Here is an 11,242-nt window from a genome sequence, read left to right on the forward strand (position 1 = left end):
GCTTACTTCTCACTTCAATTGTGGGTCATCATCTCACCAACTATCCAGGCAAAATCTAGTGGTCCTCTGTATTATCTTGTTCCCTCACACACTACATCCAACACAAGAGCTAGTCCTGAAGGCACTACCTTGAAAGTACACTTCAAATCCCTTTATAGCAGTGCATCATCATCACCTGTATCTGTACTTAATTAATGCAGGAATCTCTTAACTAGTACTCTGCTTTAACTCCTGCCCACCCCAATCCTTTATTCCCACAGCAGCACCTGCACCAAACTAACACTTATTCTGGTACCCAGTCATCTCTCCTACACCATCCCCTCTCACCTACTGCATTCTGGCCTCACTGTCCTATCTTTTCCTTAAGCAAGTCAAATTCACTTACCATAGGTTTACCTGGTGTTCTATAGGCCTAGAATATTCTCTTCTACATGACCAGCTCCTATTCAGCACTCAGGTCTTGGCTACCAGGGAGGCCTCCCTGACGAACCCTTCCCTAGTCTTTCTCAACTAATAAATGGGCTAAATACTGAATAAACATCTCTCAAAGAAATGGCCAACAAGCACATGAAGAGATGTACAATATCGTCAACCATCAGGGAAATACAAATCAAAACCACAAGACACCACTTCCTACCCACTAGGATGACTTTTACTGAAAAGACAACATAGCAAGTGATGATAATGTTAAGGATGTGGACAAATCAGAGCTCTCATACACCACTGGTGAGAATATAAAATGATGCAGCCACTTTGGAAGAGACTCTAGGAATTCCTCAAATGATTAAACATAGATTTACCATATGGACCAGCAATTCCATACCCAAGTGAAACAAAGGTCTATACTAAAACTTGTACATGAGGGGCACCTGGGTGGCTGAGTAGTTGAGCATCTGCCTTTGGCTCAGGTCATGATCCTGGGGTCCTGGGATCAAGTCCCATATCGGGCTCCCTGTGGGGAACCTGCTTCTCCCTCCGCCCATGTCTCTGCCCCTCTGTGTCTCTCATGAATAAATAAAATCTTAAAAAAAATAAAACTTATACGTGAACTTTTATAGCAGTATTATTCATATTAGCAAAAGGTAGAGAAAACCCAAATGACCATCAACAGATGAATGGATACAATGGATATAATATAATGTAATTATTTGGCAGAAAAAAAGGAATGAAATACTGACACGTGCTATAATATAGATGAACTCTGAAAGCACAAAACTCAGTGAAAAAAGTCAGACACAAAAGGCCACACCACATAGTGTGTGATTCCATCTATATGAAAGGCCCAGAGAAGACAAAACTTTATAGAGAGAAAAGTTGGTGATTGCCAGAAGCTAGAGAAAGAGGGCAAATGGGAAGTGTTTGCTAATGGGTATTAGGTTGCTTCGGGGGTGATAAAACTGCAGAGATGGATGCACAATTGTGGATATACAATCCAACATTGATTTGCATACTTTAAATGAGCTATATGAATTATATCTCAACAAAGCTGTTATAAAAAAACAAAAACTAGTATGTGGTGCCCCCTTCCCTCATGTGTGAAGCTCCATGAAGGCAGGAACATTTCCATTTACCATGTATGTCAGCATCTACAATAGCATCTTGCATGTAATAGGCATTCAAATCTTAAGTGAGTTAACATCTTGGAATATGTTTTGCATTTTTTTAAAGATTTAATTTATTTATTCATGAGAGAGAATAAACAGAGAGAGAGGCAGAGACATACGCAGAGGGAGAAGCAGGCTCCCCAAGGGGAGCCCAATGCAGGACTCAATCCCAGGACTTGGGGATCACAAACTGAGCCAAAGGTGTAGACACTCAACCACTGAGCCACCCAGGCACCCCTATCTTTTGCAGTTAGCCCATACATTTCTCTATGCAATTTTCTGCTTCCTCCCTCTCTCCCTTCCCTCCTTTCCTTCCTTCCTTTTTTCCTTTGAGAGCGAGAGCACATGAGCAGAGAGGAAGGAGCAGAGGGAGAGGGAAAGAATCTTAAGCAGATTCCTGCTGAGCACAGAACCTGACTCAAGGCTCCATCCCACAACCCTGACATCATGACCTGAGTCAAAATCAAGAGTCTGAGGCTTACCTGACTGAGCCTCCCAGGCTCCCCAACTATTGTGCAATTTTCTAAGTTAATATTGTAACATTTTCTGAAAACGTTAGTACTCTCATTAAACATTTTAATGCTTGAATGATTGAATATTTTAATGTAATAGATAGTCACACGTCTATTTTCCTAGCAAATCAAATTCATTTCTTCTGATTTGGAAACATTACCACTTTACTTTTTAAGTTTTCACCCCGCACAGCTGACTATTTATAAAGGTAAATATCCAACATTAGGATTTGAGAAGTTTCTATGATGGAAGAAAAGATAACCCAGTTCAGCTCCAGCCTGCTGGTCCCTCCCCCACCCCCACACGCATTTACCAAATTACAAATATTTTTTTGTTGGTCAAATATATATTCCATCAATTTTATTATAGTGGGAACCTCACCATAAATGGCTGATGCTGAACAGAATTGGAATTCTGATGGAGAAATTTACCAGAATATTCTAGAATGTTCTGATTTATTCCACAGTGCTACCTAAACCACAAACCAGGGCCTCTGGCACCCTCTAGAATAATTTTCTGTGGTTATAGACAGGAAAGATTTACTCTCTGGTCCTCAGGTTGGGAAAGTTGCTGCCAAACTCCTTTCCTTTGATATCTGTTTACTGTTAACTCACAAATGCTGCAGGGAATCAAGCAACACCCCCCCCTCCTATTGATGCAGTTTTATTGACCCTTTAGCTAATGGGTGTATCCGATACCATTGTCCCAGGGATTAATGTACAATATTAATGAGTCTAAAGGAAAAAATTGTTCTCAACTCTTTATCGTACCTCTTGAGAAAATCCTAATGGAGGCAAATATAAAGAAAACATGACAGAAAAAAAAAATCCCTTTGTTTCCATTCTTCCATTTCATGACTGGTAAATGGCAATGAATAATAATAGGTGGAATTTTCTCTGGCACAGAGAATTGAGAAGATATTTTTAAAAATTTGGGTCTCAAAATTGCACTTTGTAGAAGTGTGATACTCTAAGAAGTCCACGTGGGTTTGAACTGTGTTGTTAGGCTAGTTTTAAAAAATGGCTATTTTATATTTGAATAAAAATTGATATTTGAGTTTGGTTTTAAATTCAGTAAGTTGGCATATTATTGTATTTAGTTTCTAGTTCAAAACTTTAATTTCTTAAATGCAAACATAATAGTACTGAAAGGCAGAGAGCTGGAAAGAAACACTACAAACAAATCTTTTGTTTTGGAGTGTAGCTACCACTATCCTAAAACATTTTATTCAGAGTCTTCTATATAATAAGGGTACTATGCAGCGTGCTGGTAGGAAGAAAAGTCCTGGGCTTGTAATGTGTCCTGAGGGAAATCCTGCTGCACAGGGTCAGCCAGCCACCTGAGTCACCTCAGAGTGACAGCAGCAGGCAATCAGCAGGGTATTCTGTGAGGTGAGAGAAATCTAGAACTACAGTTTGGATACCATGTATCCAGTGATTGTTTATAAAGAAAATGGGCAGCATTTGGGTGAAGTGCTCTTAATCAGTGATTAACCTTCTACCATAACTGGTAAAAGAAGACAGATCCATTTAAAAAATTTACTCCCAGAAAATGTTAATTTTGTTCTAAACAAAACTCTGGAGGAATCCGTACCACTGACTAGGATGGCGGAGTCTAAGGAGTAAAGGACTGGGTCTGAAAAGGTATCATTAGCTGTAGCAGGTCTATGAAAATGAGTTTAGATATGTCTTACATCCTTTAATGAAATGGGGTCCTTCTTTCACTTAAATGGAATAGTAAAGCTAGTACAAGATGGCCCTGGAGACAATCTGAAATGGCTGTGTGAACACTCAGGCAGCCCTGGAAATGGATGTGCAGGCTGTTTCTCCCACACATCTGTGGGCATCTCCTCTGGGGGGTGGAGGGGGTGCTGTGGGCAGGTGCATATGAGTGCTCATGACTGCAACTTTCCTCGCCAACCAGGTGGTTTCCACCATAAGAGCTGCAGGCCACCTTATTTCCACTGAGATCTCAATGGGTCAAAAGACTTAAAAGTACTTTTCATGTCGTAGGTGCATGGTTATTGTAACTCATCAGAATGAGCAAGGTGTTTAACGGTTGTCAGTTCTGGGAGAGGCCAGATCAAAATGGATTGAGAACCTGCAAGGCTGTGGCTCTCTCAAAAGCTAGGTTCTAGTAAAGAAGAAGAAATATTTGCACATATTGTTTTATTAGACTAAATCCTGGAACATGGTTAAAGCAAGCACATCTCCAATCTGCTACAGCAAATGCCATCATATCACCATATTTGTTTCTTAAACATCTAACACTATTGGGTGTTTACCATATGCCTGACACTTTCTAAACCCTTTGTATGATCATGCCATGCAAGCCTCCTAAGAACTACACGAAATAAGCTTTGCTATTTTGTCCAATTAATAGATCTGGAAACTGAAGTCAGAGAGGTTAAATAACTCCCTTAAAATCACTGAATTAGGAACTGGAAGAGCTGGAGTCCCTGAATAATAAACATAGAGCCCAAGCTTTTATGTATTCATTCCACAGTGATTTCTTTGTCTAGATAGATACAAAAGTTTCTCATAACTTAATATGACTCAGATGTGATAGACATATGCTATATTTTGAGTGTTTATGGTTTGAGACAAATATAAGCTTGCACTTTCTTTAAATTACTGTATACACAGCACATGACTGGAGAATCTGCTACCTCCAGCTCTGCTGCTTACTGCTTATGTGGCTTAAAGGAAATTTCAGTGGTTTTGAGTCTCTGTCCCCCCAACTATAAAAGCACAGATTTCTTGGGGGGATTAAAGATAATATATGTAAAGCATCCATCTCATTGTGAGCACTTGACAAAAAGCAGCGGTTATTATTAGGAGATAATCTAGGGGAAAGTCCTGTGTAAACCATGCCATATGAATCAGAAGGTATCGCTATTACCACCCTGGTAACGATGATGAACGTGTTAATACAAGTCAACTGTTGGAATCAAAGCACATTCTATAAGAACAAGAGAGTGACTAGGTCCCCCGGAACCTCATATACATAAATATAAATTCCTCCAGGGTTGCTGGGACTGAGGGAACCATGCATGAATTTTGCCCAGTCTCAACAACCCAGGCTGGGAGCTGAGCACAGTTGCTCAGTGCCTTTTCCTGTCCTGGAAAAGAATCCTTCTCAAGGGGGAATATGCTCCTGAATTGATCCTGAGAGGCCCAGCCTTGAAAGACGCCATGTCGGCTGCACTCTGGAGCAAGTTTTGCATTCAGCAATTTAATGCAATTATATCTTACTGCCATTTTTTTAAAGCCTGGAAACTGTTCATGGATCTTAATTGCCAGGTCTTTCTGGTTCTTACTTTTTTCCCTTTATAATGCAGCAAAGTGGGACTCTGGGAAGGTGCTTTCTCCCAAGATCTCACATTTCCATTACTACTTCAGGGGGCACCTTTAAAAGAAGAGGAGAGGTGTTAATTAGGGTGGTTATGGCCTCTAAAAAACCATTCCTGGTCTCCAGTGCCCTTTAGAAAGTCAGCATTAGTGTGAAACGGGCTAGGGGTATAAAATATTCAACAACTCTTGGGGATAGAAGCCTTACTTCCTCATACCCAGTGCCACCCCCACTCCAATGACTACAGCGCCCAGAGGCTGGACTGGGGTTGCAGGTAAAATTTCCATTCCATTCCCTTTGCTCAAAGTCTCTCTCTTTTTTTTTTTTTTTAAAGATTTTATTTATTCATTTATGAGAGACACACAGAGAGGTAGAGACACAGGCAGTGAGAGAAGCAGGCTCCCTGTGGGGAACCCAATGTGGGACTCAATCCCAGGACCCCAGGATCATGCCCTGAGCTGAAGGCAGACAGACATTCAACCACTGAGCCACCCAGGTGTCCTTAGTCTCTTATTTGGATTGTTGTGGACAGTGTTTTTTTTTCAAGTGATGCACCTACCCTAACTGGACTATAAGGTAGTTTCCCTCAAGCTAGAGACCATCTGCTTCAGAATCATCTCGAACTGGATAAAAAGCCTATTCCAGAGCCCCACTCCAGGCCTAATGAACTAGGACCTTTGGCAGGGATCAAGAATCTGCGTTTCTACAAAGCTCCTAGGTAATTCCCATAAACACTGAAGTTTGAGAACCACTGGTAAAAGAAATGATGGATGCTGACTTACTTCTGGCCAAATTATCCAATGCTCAGCATGTATTGCTTGCTAGGCTACATCGCAAATATATTAAATCTATATTCAAGATTTGTACTTGACTCAAAATTAAAACTAAAGAAACTGAAATAAATGTGTGCCAAAGATTTACAGGATGACATTTCGAAAATGAAGTGAAAGGGACACATTGTAGGTTATCTTTATGACTGGGAATTAGGGAAAGGCTTCTTAAGCAAAGCTCACAATGTACAAACCAAAGACAAGTTGATAATTTTCTGGTCAGTGAAGGACACGACAGTCAACAAACACGACAGCATGGAGGTTATATTTTCCATCTTTAGATCTGCATATAAATATCTAGAATATATCAGCAATATCCGCATATCAGCCAGGAATACCAACAGAAGCATGGGCAAAGGATATGAACAGGAATTTCACAAAAGCACCAATTTGCAGAGAAATGCAAAATGAATTTACAGTGAAATACTACCTTGCACACATTAGAATGGATAGAAGTGCCTGGCAAACAGTAAGGCAGGTAATAATGAATGTTGACAAGGATGTATAAGAGTCAAGAATGCTCATGGACCACTGTGGGGGCTTAGCCCGCTGCAGCTGCCCTGTCAAACAATCTGTCAGGACTTACTGAAAGAAAAGATGCCCCAGTATGGTCCAGCAAGTCCATCCCCAGCTCTCTATTCTGGATGCAAAGAAGAGCTGGAGTCCCTGAATAATAAATGTAGAACCCAAACTTTTATATATTCATTCCACAGTGATTTCTTTGTCTAGATAGATACAAAAGTTTCTCACAACTTAATATGACTCAGAAGTGATAGACGTATGCTATATTTTGTTCACTACATGAACATAAAGTAACATGAATGGGGTTTTTGAGTATAGTGTTAGGTAAAAACTGTAAAACAAAACAAAAGAAGGAACATGATCCCTTGAATAAGAACAGTATCACTTGTGTAAATTAAACATACATGCATACAAATATAAAAGAGCTCTCTGCAAGTGGATACTGAGGCAGAAGAAAACAAAATAGCTTATGGCTGAATTACAACAACATAACAGTGGGCATGGTACATCGAGGGAAAGAAACTTTAAATTCAGATATAAGGCAAAGAATGAACATTTTTCTTAACTAGGAGTTAACAGTATCTGCTAAATACAGTAGTGGTCTCATTGCTGTATTTACAGGAAGTTAATTTGTCAGCAAGCCAGGAGCCCACATCCAGGAATCCTGCACCCAAGCATGTGACCTGGCCTACTCCACAGGGGGCATGGCTGGTAGTAAGGATGCCTACAAGATCCCGAGTGTGCCCCTCCCCCAGTCCAATCCCACTTGCAGATGGTGAAAAAGGCAGATCCACCAGGATGTTCCTGGGGGGATAGGTATCAAGTCAAGAAAAACTAACAAGCAAAATTACTGCAGTTCAAGAGCCCCAGGAACAGAAAGACCTGAAGATTAAAAACAAAAATAGAAAAAAAAAAAAGTAGATTTGAAACATTTCCTCTTTCTTATGGGTGGTGGAGGTTAGCTACCTCCCAGCATTCCTATGTGTTAGGGTAGTGGAGCTTGCACCTGGTTATCTTGCACTGTTCCATGATTCAGCAACAATTTGGTTGTGTTGCTTTGAGGAATTCTGACTGTGGCTACAGGTCTGGCTCAGCAGGAAGCCAGGCCAGCCTTAGCTCACGTACTGAGATGGCAGCTACTTAAACTGAGGCTGAAGCATTAAGAAGGTAGCCCTTTCTCTGCTTTTCCATTCAGTAAGCTGGTTCTGAGAATCTCTGGTGTGCTAGGCCTGGGTTAGGGACAGAGCAGGGACACAGGAAGATACAGGCCTGGCCCCTGGGGAGGAGACATCAAGCTCTTGTCACTATACCACCTATTATTCCATAGTCATTAACCAATTCTCTGCTGAATAAGAAAGCTACACTGAGCGAGGGGACTGCTAAACATCTGTTTCATTTAGAAGATCCTTTATTAAATTCAGTGCATTTATTAAGTGTCTACAAAGGCATGTAGCAGAGATAACAACCCTGACTTAATGCAGCAGGGAGAGTAGATGGGAAAAGTTTAATAGGAACTCAAGAATATAGAAAACAGGCTCAGGTGCAGCTACTATGTACAGAGGATTAAGTGCCCATTTGGGGGGTGACAGCTCTGTGTGCAGGCAGCATGCAAAGGGTTAACTTAGACACAGGGAAACAGGGTTTGGACAAGTGGAAAGAACAATGAGGGAAGATGAAAGCAAAGGCAAAGGCTAGAGGTGGAGGGCATCCTCTCTCTCTGGGACTAACCTGCCATCATTTTTCTCTTCTATTTCATTAAAGGCCATATAAGGGCATTTCCCTCTTTCACCTTGTACACTGTGATCATAGGAGGGTTTCCTTTGCTTTTCTTGATTCTCAGCGTCTTGTGACTAACTATACACATTTCACTCTTGCATGGAGGAAGCACTGTACTAAAATATTAGACTGGAAAAAAAATTAGCAACACAAGAGAAAAATGATCAAACAAGGTAATTGCCTAGCCAAATGAGATGACTGCACTAGGAGGGAACCATCAGGCTTGTTACATACAGTGGGAGACTGCCCCTCATGCCCCTCATGTCTGTGCAGTGCAACCTACAGTTTTCTGATGGTTTAGGTGATAACACTTTTCATTTAAGTCCATCTTGACACTATTGACTCAGTCCTTAGTGACCGTTAGATGAGTATAATGGCAATATTCTCCTAAGAATCACCAAGGTAATGCCCTCTTTTCTAAAAGTGACAGTTTCACTTTAGTTGCTCAGAAAAATTAGGACATCCGAAAGAAGCCCAGGAGGTAGGAGTGTCCTGGGGACTTTGAAGAATTACAATGAAGTACAAGTTAACAGACTAGGGACTGACACAACTTTTCAAAAAAAAAAAATATATATATATTTTAAAAGATTTTATTTATTTATTTATTCATGAGAGACACAGGCAGAGGGAGAAGCAGGCTCCATGCAGGGAGCCTGACATGGGACTCGATCCCCAGACTCCAGGATAACGCCCTGGGCCAAAGGCAGGCACTAAACCACTGAGCCACGCAGGGATCCCCTCAAAAAATATTTATATTTAAGTATAAGCTATTCATTGGCTTTTTTTTTAAAAAAAGATTTATTTATTTTATTATTTTAAAAGATTTTATTTATCTATTCATGAGAAACACGGAGAAGCAGAGACATAGGCATAGGGAGAAGCAGACTCCCTCCAGAGAACCTGATATGGGACTTGATCCCAGGACTCCAGGATCACAACTTGAGCCAAAGGCAGATGCTCAACCACTGAGCCACCCAGGCGTCCCTATTTATTTATTTTAGAGAGAGAGTACATGCATGCATGGGAGGAGGAGAAGAAGGAGAAGATCCAAAGCAGACTCCCCTCTGAGCATGGAGCCCGACATGGAGCTCAATCCCACAACCCATGAGATCATGACCTGAGCTGAAACCAAGAGCCAGATGATTAAGTGACTGAGCCACCCAGGTACCCCTCCCTATTCACTGGTTTCTTAGACGAAAGATGAGTTAAACTCTAATCAAATACAAAAAAGAAATCAGATTTTATGTTATTACATAAAGCAAATACTTTCAATTCAAATACTTAGACATTCAGTAAATTCTAGAATTTATGTTGTCTTGGTTGAAAATGGTTTTGAGAGACATAGAAATTGCATGTAAGAAGCCTCTGGAACTGAAAAACTGTTTTTAATAAAAGAATGGATTTTATAACACATGTGTATGTATATGTGTGTATATATATATATGTATGGAAAATACATATTGTAAATGTATATACAAAATTCTGTAAATACTGACACATATGTATATATGAATATGTCTGCATAGATGTATGCATTTATATATATAAATGCATACATAAAATAAAGCCAGGCCTTTATCATACAGTATACACAATGACTGGATTCCTGTATCCGCCACTGGTCATTAGTGGGGGCAATTTGCTTCAGCACAGCTTGGGCTCCCCAAGGACAGACTGCTCTGATCTGTTCTCCCATTCTCTCTGCAGACAGCAAATCCATAGCATTCTGATCACGAGAAGAAGTATCATTACATTTCACAAATCGATATGGACAACTCTTCAAATTCGATTCTTGACTACAAGTCTGCAGCTAATTCCTGCAAGAATTTCATTATTAACTGAAGTGCAATTTAGAATCTGTGATTGAAACGCCTGCTTGCTACAATCCCCAATTCTCCTCTTCAATTAGATTACTCTACATTTGTTGGAAAATGTATTAACTGCAAGTTAAAGAAAGTGATATTTACATGCTTGTATACACATAGGGCGATTCATATGGTAGAATAGTATTACATACTACCTCCTCTGTTTAAAAAGGGTAAAAATAAATATATTAGGTCAATGGTAGACTTAAGGCAAATGAAGCTTAGAGTCAACAGGACACAGGTTGGAGAGTTTTGGAAATAAGAGAAAAAGCTCACACAAAATGCGTATTTTGGGGCTTGTATGTAAAGTCTGCTTTATAGATGCTCTGAGCTGTTTTTAATGAAGTTTCTTTTTTCTCTCCCTAAGTCACATGACCCTGATTGGTGGGAATGGACAGTTTAGCTATTTCAAGGTCCTTTAGAAATGGTTCTCTTTGATAATGTCTGGGGCTTTGGCGGTACACAGTGGATACACTGGCCAGACTAACAATCTGAGGGATCACCAACTCAGAAGGCAGATCCCCCTCTCACCCCATTGAGAGCAGGATCTGTAGAACATGGTGGCAAATGTTTTATGTAAGGACTCTGAATTGAATGCAGTGTCTTGATCAAGCAGTTTAGGAGTAACTACTGACCTGACTACCTGACCACAGTGAGGTCAGTGTTTGGTAACATTGCATTTATATGTTAGGATCTCCATCTTGGTGTTTCCAAGTTCTTGATAAGTACTTTGGGCTGAGTTATTTTGTTTATTTTTTGGTGAAATGAGATTTTTTTTAAA

The 11,242-nt window shown here is 40.3% G+C and overlaps 1 protein-coding gene across 4 annotated transcripts in view; it reads right to left on the reverse strand.

The window, feature by feature from the left end:
• ULK4 (unc-51 like kinase 4) overlaps positions 1-11,242 on the reverse strand; it is a 603,320-nt gene that overhangs the window by 50,462 nt on the left and 541,616 nt on the right. The window lies entirely within an intron of this gene.

The sequence above is a fragment of the Canis lupus genome, chromosome 23 (assembly GCF_011100685.1).
Source record: "Canis lupus familiaris isolate Mischka breed German Shepherd chromosome 23, alternate assembly UU_Cfam_GSD_1.0, whole genome shotgun sequence".
Classification (NCBI taxonomy): domain Eukaryota; kingdom Metazoa; phylum Chordata; class Mammalia; order Carnivora; family Canidae; genus Canis; species Canis lupus.